Consider the following 12,813-nt stretch of genomic DNA (forward strand, 5'->3'; position numbering starts at 1 on the left):
TTCTAGCACAGCCTGGAAAACACAATGTGAAGCTATTGAAGAACAGTGGGGAATATGACATTGTTGGTGATGCTCTTCAGGGGAAGTAAAATGCAAAGTGTAATCAAACAGAATAAACTGTCAGATTGAGTGGATATCTTAAATTATTTTAGCTTTAACTAATCTGAGGTGTTTATTAGCTGAATAGTAAGAGGTTCTTTCTCTTCCTGTATTATTTCTACCTTGAACATGGCATGGATTTTATTGGTTAGGTATTTGTAGGAGAAATGCAAAAATCTCACATCACTCTTTATTCCCCTGTCAGAAGCCTCACCAAAACACAGTTTTCCAGGGTCTAGTATTAAATGTTCCAGACTAAATATGAGCTGCTTTTCCATTCCTAGATTGTACTTAATCTTGCCTGATGGTGCGGTGCCAAGGAGCTTGTAGATAGAATGGAAAGATTCGCTAATTGATTCTGCTCTCATCAGGGAGTGAAGCACAGCAGGGAGCACAAGAGAGGAGTCAGGAATCAGGAGCTGGAACCTCCCTTGCTTTGTTAGCCATACACCCATGCTTATGAAGTATAAAAGAGGTATATGTGGGCTTTGCACTCAGCCTGCCTGCACTCAGTTAAGACCATGATGCCTTCCTCCCGAATTCAGGAGAACTGAAAGACAAATATCATGCTTGTGGAGGCAGAAGATCACACATGGGCAGAGTCACATCCACATTAGGCCTAGTGAGGTGGAGCGAGGTGGTCGCCCAGGCCTGAGTTGGTCCTGCTGTTTTAACACTGTTTAACAATAACCTGAGCTATCGAGTCTGTCTTTGACAACAGCCAAACCCCCTTATGAATAATTCTGCTTAATTACAGATGAATGTCTGCAGCTGAAGCCTACTACTCATAATGATAGGATTATATTTAAATTCCTCAAAATTACACCTGTATCTGTATGTTTAGACATTGAAGGGGATAAACTCTACTCTTCTTCTATGGCATGAGCTGGGATTCCTAATTCCTTAGATGAGAGAGCATTTGTCCTGAATCCCAGTTCCAGTGCATTTCAGATCCTGCCATCTGAATCCCATGTCATCAAAACCTCCCTGGGAAGGGAAACTGTCCTACGTGAAGAGTAGGAGAGTACAGCTGGTGATGGTGCCAAATAGATTTCTTTTCTGTTGGTCTGTTACCTGGGAATAAAGCCAGCTGGAAGATGGCTGGAAGGAAACCTTCCTAACTCTGATCATATTTGCAATCAGTTTTTAAGACAGATGTTGCCTCAGGAAATATGAAAGTCAGCAGACAGGAGTTTTGATGTGCAGCTTTGCAACTTGAAAAGGGATGAGGTTTTATAGAAAGGAAAGAAAATGAAAGTTTACAGCTTCCTTGAGGTGTACAGAGTCACTGTATGCAGCCAAACAATGCAAAATCATGTGTAAAGAACAGGTGGGAATCCAGAAAGTTAACAAATGTCCTGTAGCAAAAACCTACTGTGTAATAGAAAGACTTTTACAACCTTTAATTTTGAAGAATAAGTCAAGAAATGACTTTCTGAATTCAATTTTCAAAATTGACAATGAAAGAAGAAGCTGAGAGTCAATCAGCTGCTTTTCACAGGAGATCCTGGAACATGGAGTTCTTGTTGGAAAGAAAGAAGGGTTGAGGACAGTGGGTGTTAGACAGGAATAGGTTCAGTTCTTTGCTTTGACACTTTTTAACCTAAATAAATGCTCTGAGTGAGTATCTTTGGGATCTGGGCCTCCCTCTTCTGTCTGTGAAGTGGAATAATATCACCTTCCCTAAGCACTGCATAGCCAATGTGATAATGAAGCTGTATATTACATATATTAGATAAATTTGGCAGCAGCAGGATCTCAAGATGGTTGGAAGGTAATTTAAATTAACAGCAGGATTTTACAGTGAAGGTGATTTTGTCCTTCAGCATCTTTGAAACAATCCCACAAACAGGCAAGAGGGGCTCCCCTGTACCTCTTTATTGTAGCACATAGGCAATGATACAGCTACTGTATCATTGAGCAGGTACTAATGGGGGCAGGATGGATATTTTCCCCTAACAGTTTTGTAGAACTGGTGTTTCGTATGTGTATATAGGTCAGATTCTGCAGTTTCTCTGCTCACACAAAGTCTCACTGGACTGAGTGATTTGGGTTTTGTTGCACCTTTTTTTCCTCCAACTCCCCTGCTTTTTAGCACAGCGTAGGATGAGATTCATGAGATGGTGCTGAACAAGCTGATACAGGTCCATGGCACTGTAGGCGAGTTACCTGGGCAGGATGGCATCTGCACAGTGGTGCTGTGCCCAGGTGAGTTGTTCAGCTGGGATTTGGGTGCAGTTCTCTTGAACAAGGGTAGAGGCTGATTTCAGGGTGGCTACCTAGCTACCCCTAGGAAGCAACAGCTAAGAAGGCCAATATGATCTTCTGGTTTATTGGGCAAAAGGTCTCAAGCAGAGATGAGGGAGTGCAACACCAATTTACAAGGTACCAAGGAGACCCTGACAGAATGCTGTGTGTTATTCCAGTGTCAGAAGATCCTGCAGGCAGCACTCTGGTGTAAATTACGTTTGAGACAGCTGGGCTAGTTAGGATGATCAGCAGACCCATACACCAGCCTTAGGACAAGGACACTGAAAGGGCTTCCATCTTTGAGACTGTAAAATGAAGTTTGAGGCAGGATGTTGCAGACCTTTAAAAATACACAAAGAACCAGGCAACTTGCTCAGCTGTATGTTCTATGTTTTGCTGTGCTAACCCAGAGGCATGTCAGTACCAACCTCAGAAATGCAGGCTCTGAAGAAACCGCTCCCATGAAAACCAGGGTGGTTTGGTGTTTGACTTCAACATGAGCAAGACCTACAGGAAACTCCCTTTTCCTTGCTCTGAACATTTAGCCCTTAAGTGAAGTGGAATTAATACCATTGTGCTGTGTGGCTTGAATCTAGCACAACTGGAGCAGAAGTCAATTTGCTGTATTTGAAAGAAAATTAATTAAGGCCTCGTTTGTTTCCCTCAGAGAGAAAAGCTCTGGGTAGTTTCCAGGAGATGATTTGTTTTCCCTGAGCTTCCTTGGTACAGGCCTATATGTACAGAGCAGATGTTGTACATCTTCCAGTCCCTAATCCCTGTAAGCTCCAGGCTGCAAGCTGGGCTTTCTGGTTCCTATGGCAGTGTTGCAGCCCCAGTGGTTGCTCCACAACTGCACACTGCATTTGAAGTCACAGCAAGGCATATTATCTTAGCAGAGTGAATACTGGCAGTACTCCAAGAAGGGAAATGCCGTGGGAGAGATGATGCTCATGGTCTGATTTAGCCTCACCTGTCCTTCATCAGCAGATTATGAACTGTGTGGAGGGCTAAAGGGATTTAGAGACAAGAGGTTCAGCATCATCCCCTTTGCTTCTGAAGTGCCCCAGCAAGGCAGGAGGATGGATGGTGTGCCAAGATTTCTATCTTTGCCATGTTACTTCAATAGTGCTTTGGAGATGAGCTTCTCTATTTACATCTACTCTGAATGTTAATAAATGAGTAATGCCCTGCTAAACATGAAAAATGTGTGTGCATTCCAGTGCATGGTCCTGGAAATGTAACCGAGGCTGGCAGAATAGGAAATGTGTGCAGAAGGAAGTGGGAGAAAACAAAGCAAAAAAGGAGAGGTGAACTGTACAGGACACTATGGGCTGTGGGGATTTCAGGAGCAAACTGATTTGCTGCTGCACAAATCCCACTTCAAACAAGTTGCCAATGAAGAGGTCACATAGGTGTTATCAGCAAGAAGGCAAAGGAGCGAGAGTGTGCGTAGCTGTCATGTATGCCCAAGTGGGAGGTGCTGTTTGCCAGAATCATGCCTTGCATGCTGCCAGCTCCAAGGAACAAAAGGCACCTCTGGTGTGATGCCAGCTATCCACTTTTCCACTGGAATCTGGATATGGGGGGTTGATGGAAGCAACTCCAGGTGAGTAGCACTCTTGCATCTTAGTAGTAAGAGTTTCAGAGCTGTCTCACTATGAAGGATTGTGAGGGAGCCAAAGCCAAAACGTCTTTGGTGACCGAGCTGGGTGCTGAAGGGTCTCTGTAGCAGCTTGTTGCTGAAGTGAAGCTGTCTCAGTCTTTCAGCTTGCCAGCTTGGGCAGCTCTGCAGAGGAGGGAGCAGATGGCATGGAGCAGGTACAGCGTTCCCTCCTCGTCTGCAGGAGCACATAATGCTGGGGAGGAGGACACTGCACCGGATGGTAACATTACCAGGGCTTATGGGCAAGGATGGATTGTGTCACAGCCTGAGGTAACATTATCTCTTAAGCTATTTTGTTCTCTGATAGTGCTTCGACTGTCATGAGACCTTTTCCAGCTGAGCACTGCCATCAGGAATTACATTTTATCTGTGGCTTCTCTCTCAAAAGTGAAATTAACTTGAAATGAGGGTCATGTTAGATATGTGGCACCTGTGCAAACATCGATAGCCTGTGGAGTCCATCATGGGACAGAAGAGAGGGGCAGGTATGTATGTGAGGGTGAAAGGTACCATTTGTTTTCAGAAGTATTTGAAGGGCTTTTGGCAGTTTGAAGGATAAGATAAGAATTTCATGGCTGGGATTAAAAAGATGTTGCTTTTATCTGAATAATCCAGTGGCAGGTCTGGATCTGGATGTCAGCAACTGTCCCTGTGGGGATCTATCAAGGCATGCAGAACAGCCTGTGTTTGCTGCGCTAGGAGAGATGCTTTGTATTGCTGTAAAACAGAGCTTCTCCAGCCCAGACTCCCCTACCACCCTACTGCTGTGGGTTTGCCAAGGGGGCTGGGGTGAAATGTGATGTGGGGCACCTCACTACCCATGTATGAGCTGCTGTCTTCCCGCAGCCCCCTGCCACATGCTGCAAGCTGACACAATGCCTATTGGTATCTCTGCCAGGAAGGAATATATCAATGGGCTGAGTCGTGTGATAGTAATACTCCTCCTGTGGAATAAAAGCAACATCCATAAACAATAAGAAATTAATTGTTTGATCAGATGGGGCTGCACAAAATAAGCATGCTTTGACCTTCTGATGAAGTTTGGCAGCATTCATGCTTTAAAATTTATGGTACCCAAAATTAAAAGTTTCAGTTCATTATTTCTTGTCATATCTGTTCAAGCAACTGGAAAGACTTTGACTGTCAGGAAAATTGTGCCAAAATACCTGCACTGAGACCATAAACTTTTTGCCTGAGGGAGAGGCACACTGGTGCTGGCACCTCCTGATCTTCCTTTATTGACGTGTAATGAAGGGAAAATATTTCACATCCGCATTCAGAACCTGGAGCCTGAAAAGAGTGGAACCAGTAGGTCATAGGTCCTGGACTGTGAAGAGGGAAGTACCTGTCAGTTGCATTTACTTCCTCTGAAACATCGTCTGTTGGCTAATGCCGGAACCAGAATATTGGGTTAGACAGATCGGTGGTCTGGTGCAGTATGGCAAATCCAATGTGAAAAACATTACTTCATGTCTGTATGATACTTTGGACATATAATCTGTAAATTCTGATTTTTGTGATTCCACGATAAACAAAAAAGCAAGCCAGATACATCAGTGTATCTGAGACCTCAAAGGGTCCTAATTACAGTTATAAAGAGAAGTATATATGAATAAGAATTAGGGAAGTGAGGTATAACATAGAAATTAAAAAGTACCTCTAAATAGTTAAAAACTTTAAATAGTTGAACCCAAAAATGTGAACCAGCCCCCGTGAGAGACCAGTTTAGTGAGGATTTGCCAGGAGTTGCACTTTTCTGTGTGCCTTAATGCCATGAGCAGAGGGAGCAGTGTGGCAGCCTCCTTTCAGAGGTATGTGGGTTTCTGAACTTCTCTCCAGGTCCGGGAGATCGGCACCAACGGGTCAAACCAGAGCAAAACGCAAAGGACAGAGTGAAAATACTGGCTCGTGTCCGAGGTTTCACAAAGAGAGCAGCTGTGTGAATTGGTAGGTCTGTGTGCAGCTCTAACTCCCACTCTCTCCCTTCCTGCCTCCAGGCATGTTTTCCGGGTGACCATGTAGGTTTTTCCTGCTTCTTGTTTTTGAAGTGCTTTGCAAGAGTAGTGTTTATGGGAAATGTTTTGTCATGTACCATATTAATCTCCTACATCCGATCAAGTGGTGGTAAGCCATTTCTATAGCCTATTATGGGCTTTTAGTAGGAACCACCAGTGTGCTTTTGCAGAAAGATAGGAAAAGTAAACTTCCCTTCCACCTTTCCACTAGAGCTACGTTTGCCTCCCCCAGCTAAGAAGGAGAACAGCTCACTCTCCATAGTGAAATGTGAATAATGTAGCAGATCCATAGACGGTATTAATTCAAGGAACAGAAAGGAAAGCAAAGAGATGCTTCCTGGTTGGACAGAGCCTTGGGTGCCATGGTTTAGTGTGAGGTGTCCCTGCCCATGGCAGGGGGTTCGCACTGCACGATCTCAAGGTCCTTTCCAACCCGAACCCTCCATCGGTTCTGGGATCCCGTCTCACGCACCGCGACAGCCAGAACGGCAGCGCCCCTCAGCGCCCCCCATCGGCCGCGTCGAGAGCGGCCTCCGCGCGGCCCCTTTAAGGCCAGGCCCGCCCCGCCCCGCCCCGTCCCTGGTGCCCTGCCGGCGGTGCGCGGGGCGGGGCCTGGCGGGCGGCGGCGGCCGGGGCGTTGGGCGGGTGAGACGCCGGGGCGGCCGGGGCGCGCGGCCGCCGACCTTCAGCCCCACCGCTGCGGCAGCGCCGCCCCGCCGCCCCTGCACCCGGCGCCGTGACTCGCCTCGCTTCCCCTCGCCTCGCGAACCGCCGCCGAGCCGCCCGGTGAGCTGCCGCGAGGGGAGGGTGGTGCGGCCCCACCGCGGGTTGCGCCGCTGAGGGGCCGGCCGGGGCGCGGGCAGCGGTAGCGTCCTGGCTCCGGCGGGGGTGGGAGCGGAGGAGCGCGTCTCGGTCGCCGAGTGAGGCGGTAGGGGTTTGCGACGCTTCCCCGGGCGCGGGGCGGAGCGGCCCCTGCGGGGAGAGGGAGAGACCCGCCCGGCGGCCGGCCCCTGCCCGCGTGGCCGGGGGACGGCGCCCGCTTCCCTCGGGGCCGCGGCGGGGCTGTCCCGCCGGGGCTGTTGCATAACGTCACCGGCGGTAGCGGCGTCTCCCCCTCGTCACGGCAGCGTGTGGCCAGGTAGCGGCAGCGCTGGGCTTCCTCCGAGGGCTGCGGGCTTTAAGGTGTGTAGTTAGGCGTGTGGATCCCCCCTTGGTGTGGGGAGGACCGCTGGGGTTTAAAATCCCCGGCAGTGACAGCCGGAAAGTGTTCCCTGTTCTGTGTTACCTTTAGGACGGCTTATGGGTTCGTGGAGAGACACGAAGCGTCCGGGAGCAAGGTACGGGAGAGGGCACTGCTGCAGATGGTCTAACGTGGGAAACTTTGTGTTCTTGAGGGCTTCATCTTTGCTTTCTTATTTATGGTGCCCTGATAGCGCATGGAGGTCAGACCTCCCCTGGCAGCTGCCTTCACACATGTGCAGTGCTCGTATGTGTGTAACGACTCTGTCCTAAATCCCTCGGAGGACTTGGAACTCGGAAATAGCCGCGTCGGGCTTTTGAGAACTGAAAAGTAGTAACTTGTTAAGTACCGCTAAAATTGAGTAAAAGAAAAGGAGTAAAAGATGAAAGAATACCGTAATAAATAGTTTTTATTTCTACATGTACTTAATGCAAGCAGTGACACGTTGGATTTTTTTTTGTTTCCTTTTTTTTTTTTTGGTGTAGCATTCTTTTGAGCAGATTAATGCAAATACAGTAGTTTCAAGTGGGTTTATTCTCAAGGGGGTCACGTCGCTGGGAATGGACTTGGATCTCGGTGTAGTTACAGTAACAGGTTTTGTTGGGTGGAAGGAGGTGAGAGAAAGTAAACATATAAACTAAAAATATCCTGAAGCTGCCTTTGGAATGGTCCAGAGCTAAACTGAGCTGATGGGCACAGAGGATTTTGCACTTGTCAGGTTGCGCTTCCTAGTGGCTTTTTGTGTGTGTTCCCATAAATGCTATTATGTAATGGTGCTTCTCTTGGCAGGAGTCTATTGTCACCGTAATTCCTGAGGTTTCTGGAGCAGCGCAGCTTGTTCGGGAGAGTCATTGTCAGAATAATGGGAAGAAGAGTTCTTAATAGGAGGTTTTAACCTCTTTAATTTTTCATGCAGTAGGACTAAGCTCATGACATCTGGATCTGATCCAGTGTATCTTTCTTTACTGTCCTCTGTTCAGCTTGTCTTTCTCTTCTTCTAGGCTGCCCTATAGGTATCAGGCACTAGCTTGCCTGCATCCAGCATCAAAGCTGGGAAGACATAGCCTCTTTCCTGTAATAACAATTTTTATACTTAGTTTTTATGCGGGTTCCCCATTCCCCTCCCCCCCCTCCCCCCCTCCCGCAAAACAGAAGTGAGCTAGTTCTTTTCAGAGTACTTAACTGTTGCTTAGATAAAAATACTTGAGATAATGGGAAAAGGGGACTCTCCCAGGCTACATCTCCAGTTAGAACTTGTCTGTATACATCAAAGGGAGGCAAAATGCCTGAGCAGAGGGAGAATTTGCATATTAAATGCCAGTGCTCTAAGGATCAGTGCTTTTGTGTCTGCAGTTTGTCGTTTATTTCATCTACTGCTTTCTCTTCAGGTGTCTGTCATAAGTCTCTTTGTAAGTCTGCCTCCTTTTCTTCTTTTCATGCCATGCTATTTCTTGGGGGGGCATACTTCTATGCAGAGAGAATAATTCTTTCCAGTATTGTAATCTGGTGGTCAGTTGTGGCACTGGCAGTTTTACAGCTGTCACTTGTGTCTTTTTATAACTTGCGTGTTGTTTCTGGAAGTGATTCTGTAAGCAAAACTTGGAGAAGAAAGTAACTTTTTTTTTTTTCTTGTTTGGAGTTTCATCTGCTCACTTAAATTGGTTTATCTGTTACATAAATAACTGTTTTATGGACCACTGGAGAAGAGAGTACAGTCTGAAAGTAGGAAGGTATGTTTCTTAAAGGGGCCACTGGGAGGAAGGAAGTGTGCCTGTAACCTAATCAAGCTTATAAAATCAAAGATAACTGTTACCACTTTATGGTGTTGCATCTCATTGTAGAGCAGAGTAACACATGACAATGACCGCTCTTAGACAACTTGTTGTAAAAACACAGATGGCCTCATGTTCCTGTTTGAAAGTCTTTTTTTTATACGCAGATGCTTCAGTGAGGTCTGTGTCTGGGAAAGTACTGACCTGGAGGCTGTAATTTCCCAGCTACAATATTACTGTAACACAGACTTTGGTTCTGTCACCTTTTCTCCGCTTGTCATGCAAATCGACCACACGTGGTCTGTGAGGAGGGCCTGTTGTCCTTGAATTGCTCAGTGCACTGTCTCTGCTGAAACAGTTTCCAGACAGTTGTCAGCAGAGTTTATATTTAATGCAACATGTGGAGGTGCACTGAAATGGCTGCTTGAGCTCGTGAGCTGCCTGGGGAGTCAGCAAGCAGTAGTTACTGAAGTCATTAAATGTGTGTCCTGCCTGTGGTATAGTGATTTTTGATGGGATTAGTTCTGTCCTGTGATCATGTTTGTTTTCAGCTATTTTATTCCTGCCTGGAGAATTGTTTCAGCTCTCAGTAAGAGGAGTCTCAGTGGTCTTAACCTCAGCTCCTCAGCTGTGCAACCTTTTAGCTGGAGACTTGGGTTTCTGTGTCTGTGGCTGTTCCTGTTGCATCACTTCTGCTTTTTATCAGCGCTACTTGATCTCACCACAGCCATCTACTGCAGTACTGCCCAAATATGTCTTTTGCTTATTTTGCGTTTGTAAGAAAACACATGTAAGCTGCTGGCAGCTGTTAGTTCAGGAAGGTTGATGGTGCACCCAAAGTCTGTCAGGCTACTGCTGTTTTCTACTCTTCCTTTAAAAGTTGCATCTCTTCCTGATAACTTGGGATCCTCCCAGAGAAGCTCATTGCCTACTGATACCTGCTTGAAAGGTCAGTAGCTTGGAAGCCTTGGTCCTGCACTTTGCAGTCTGCACCCTGTTGTGTGCTCTGCTTGGTACAAGGACTCCCCGCAGCTCCCCTACCCTCTGAGCCACTTGTTGGCTGCTATAACCAGCTGATCCCAGCTGATCAGGCTTAGCTGGGTGAGAGGCAATCTTTCACTGGCAGGGCTGGGCTCCGGGGATGGGGAGGATGCATCAGGGATTGAATTCTTCTTTAGGAGTGTGTAAATAGAAACATGAAGGCGTTTCCTAAAACAGGAAAAGGGGAAACTTAACCCATGTGTAGCAAAGATGCTTGCTCATAATGTGGTATTGGTTATGGTAGATTCCTCTTGCCAGAAGTACAGTAGTCTGTAATTACATTTATCTAGTTGTCATGACAAGTGTGATGTCTTTAGAAATGCCATCATACATGTTTAATCTCTGTAAAGAAGGTATCCTGGGTACACATTGAATTACTTCAGATGTAACAATGTAACTCCTAGCACAGAGGGTAGTAGTTAGGGACAGGTAAATGACACTGATGTCTTTGCAAGTCCTGTGTAATTCACCTGGTTTTGCTCTTCCATAGTTATGCAGACAGTATTTTCCCTGACTTTGCCAGCAGGAAGTGGAAATGCTTCTATAAATTTCAGGAAGCAAACTTTTGTATGTAGCAAGAAATATTTTCACCCACCATGCACATGCTTTAGTTTTGTTATTGGGTAATGGCAGTTAGTGGTCTCTCACAGGAAGCCTGATATTCTTGCATGGCTTACTTTGTGATGCAGTCTGTAAACAGGGTGTTTTCAGACTCAGCCTAGTGATGCTATAAGAGACTAGAGGAAGCCTGGCCTGTTGTTTGCTTGCATATTAATTTATTTTAAACTATGATAATTCAAGACACTTTATTGAAGGTGCTCACACTGTCCAAGAGCTGCAGGACCAGAAGTTAAAGGCACGAAACCCCAACCTCTTTCCCACAGCTTCAGCTGTCTTTTTGCCCCAGCTTTCTCTTTCTTCACCTGTGCACTGAGTGGTGGGCAGGCTGTGAAAGTGGAGTGTATGCCGAGAATCTTCTCCGCTGTGCAGAGGACAGATGTATCATGTTGCTCTGGTGATTCCCCAAGAGGAACTGCTATCCTGGCAGCTAGCCCACACAGTAGTAAATGTGCTTCCTGGTATAGGTGAGTGTTAAGTGGAATGGGTTGGTCATCACCTCTGCAGCAGTAACATTGTCGGCAAGGTAGAGTCCAGCTTTTGGAGCTAGTACAACAGGGTAGAAGCACATTCGCTTCTGGAGGCGCTTTTATGTTGAGAATGAAACCCTGCATTGTATTTTACTATAGACTAGGATGCCTTCTGTTCCAGCAGCGTAAACTCACTTGCCATAGGAATGACTTCCTTGTAGATCCTTTAACTTTGCTAGGCTGAAATGTGTACCATTTCAACCTCATGCTCAGAACTGAATCAGTAATCTGCATGTCTGTTCATAGCTTCCTTAGCTTACACTTTAAAAGCTCCAGAACCATTTTGAAAACCTTAAAGCTGTTCACATTTTCCCTCAACTCATTTTCCTCCTGGCCTGTAATTAAATGTTGCTGTGGTTTGCTGCTGTTCCTTGTTTTTCCTTGCATTGGTTTAATAGGGTTTTGTAGTAAAATGAGTGGGAATTGAAAGAATGTCTGATCAAAACCAAGTTTGCATCTTGTTTGAAGGCAAAGATAGATCAAAAGTTATGCTGGAGTATTGGATCTCTTTCTGCAGGACTCTTAAGGGAGCACAAATTTTAAGAGGGAAATCCTCTTGATACATCATTCTTAAAAAAAGAAAAGCAAATCTGGAAAAAAACCCCAAAACAAATGAAAGTACACCCCCCAATTTCTGTAAGTGAGCTTGAGAGTGATGTTCTGCTGCTGCATAAAAATACGCATCTTTCAATAGCTAAACTTGCAACTTGATTTTTCAACAGTAGTTCTTAAAGTCACCTTGCTTTGAAAAGAGCTTTAATTTGTATGTGTAGTTTTAAATACATAGATGAGTGAAATGCTTGACTGTCTCTGACCTATTTAACATGTTTCTGTTGTTTTTGGTTGTTGTTTTTTTTTTTTCTTGGTAAATAACTTCTGGAAAGTCTACAAGAAGTAGGCCTGAAGTAGCCCACACTAACACAATTACACTGTGGGATGTGCCAGATCTGCTTTGTTTATTGGAGCCCTATTGTGCCAGTCACTCTCACAAGGCATTTTATTTGTTAGACCTAGTAAGGTGCTCTAATGTTAATTGAAACCCCTTTAAATGAGGGGTGGGAGGAAGGTGAAGATGCATACTGGGTATGTGTTGCTCTTTTATGAGCCAAAAGGCAAAAGGAAGTTGATGTGCAGTGAAGAAGACTTACCAGTAATGCATGCTTCTCTGTTCTGTGGGCACTCATTGTATTTGAAAGTTAAGGCAGCAACTGCCTCCAGAATAGCCTGTGTACATTATCCTTCGGTGTTGGTACACAGCCTGAGGAGGATCAGTTCTGTGCCAAAACACCAGCCCGGAAGGGTGATGACATCTCTGCTTTTCAAGAGAAGGGTCAAAATTGCAGAACATTGCTCAGAGGGTATGAAAGAAAGCTTCACTTCTCCATCTGCCGCCACATATGCCACTGGCGACCCAGTGGCCACATGTGGGTTCGTCCTGAAAGGCTTTAAACCCAGCTCCTCTCTGAGGGCCCCTCACTCCTTTTGAAAGTCCAAAAAGGGCATGCTGCTTGCTTCAGGAGAGGGAGGCTCCTGTTTCCCCCCTAAGAAAATCTAGTAGTACATCTTTATAAAACTAAAGCATTAA

At 45.8% G+C, this 12,813-nt stretch overlaps 2 protein-coding genes across 8 annotated transcripts in view; both read left to right on the forward strand.

Annotated features, from left to right (window-relative positions):
- Positions 1–11,040, forward strand: part of PLEKHD1 (pleckstrin homology and coiled-coil domain containing D1) — a 71,689-nt gene extending 60,649 nt beyond the window's left edge. Inside the window, exon 14 of the transcript XR_009729579.1 lies at positions 11,026–11,040. The gene's annotated coding sequence lies outside the window, so the exon portion shown is untranslated. The remainder of the gene's footprint in view (positions 1–11,025) is intronic.
- Positions 1–12,813, forward strand: part of SUSD6 (sushi domain containing 6) — a 93,511-nt gene that overhangs the window by 6,349 nt on the left and 74,349 nt on the right. For 3 of the 7 annotated variants that reach the window (XM_061380327.1, XM_061380333.1, XM_061380331.1), the window contains exon 1: positions 7,119–7,364. The exons of 1 other annotated variant lie outside the window; for it this stretch is intronic. The gene's annotated coding sequence lies outside the window, so the exon portion shown is untranslated. Of the gene's footprint in view, positions 1–7,088; positions 7,365–11,029; positions 11,166–12,813 lie in introns of those variants that run through there. 3 more of the 7 variants (XM_061380330.1, XM_061380332.1, XM_061380328.1) reach the window with 3 other exon arrangements.

Source organism: Neopsephotus bourkii, unplaced genomic scaffold (genome assembly GCF_033783945.1).
Source record: "Neopsephotus bourkii isolate Nb327-2 ecotype Australia unplaced genomic scaffold, CSIRO-AGI_Nbou_v1 NB_1792, whole genome shotgun sequence".
NCBI classification, from domain to species: Eukaryota; Metazoa; Chordata; class Aves; order Psittaciformes; family Psittacidae; genus Neopsephotus; species Neopsephotus bourkii.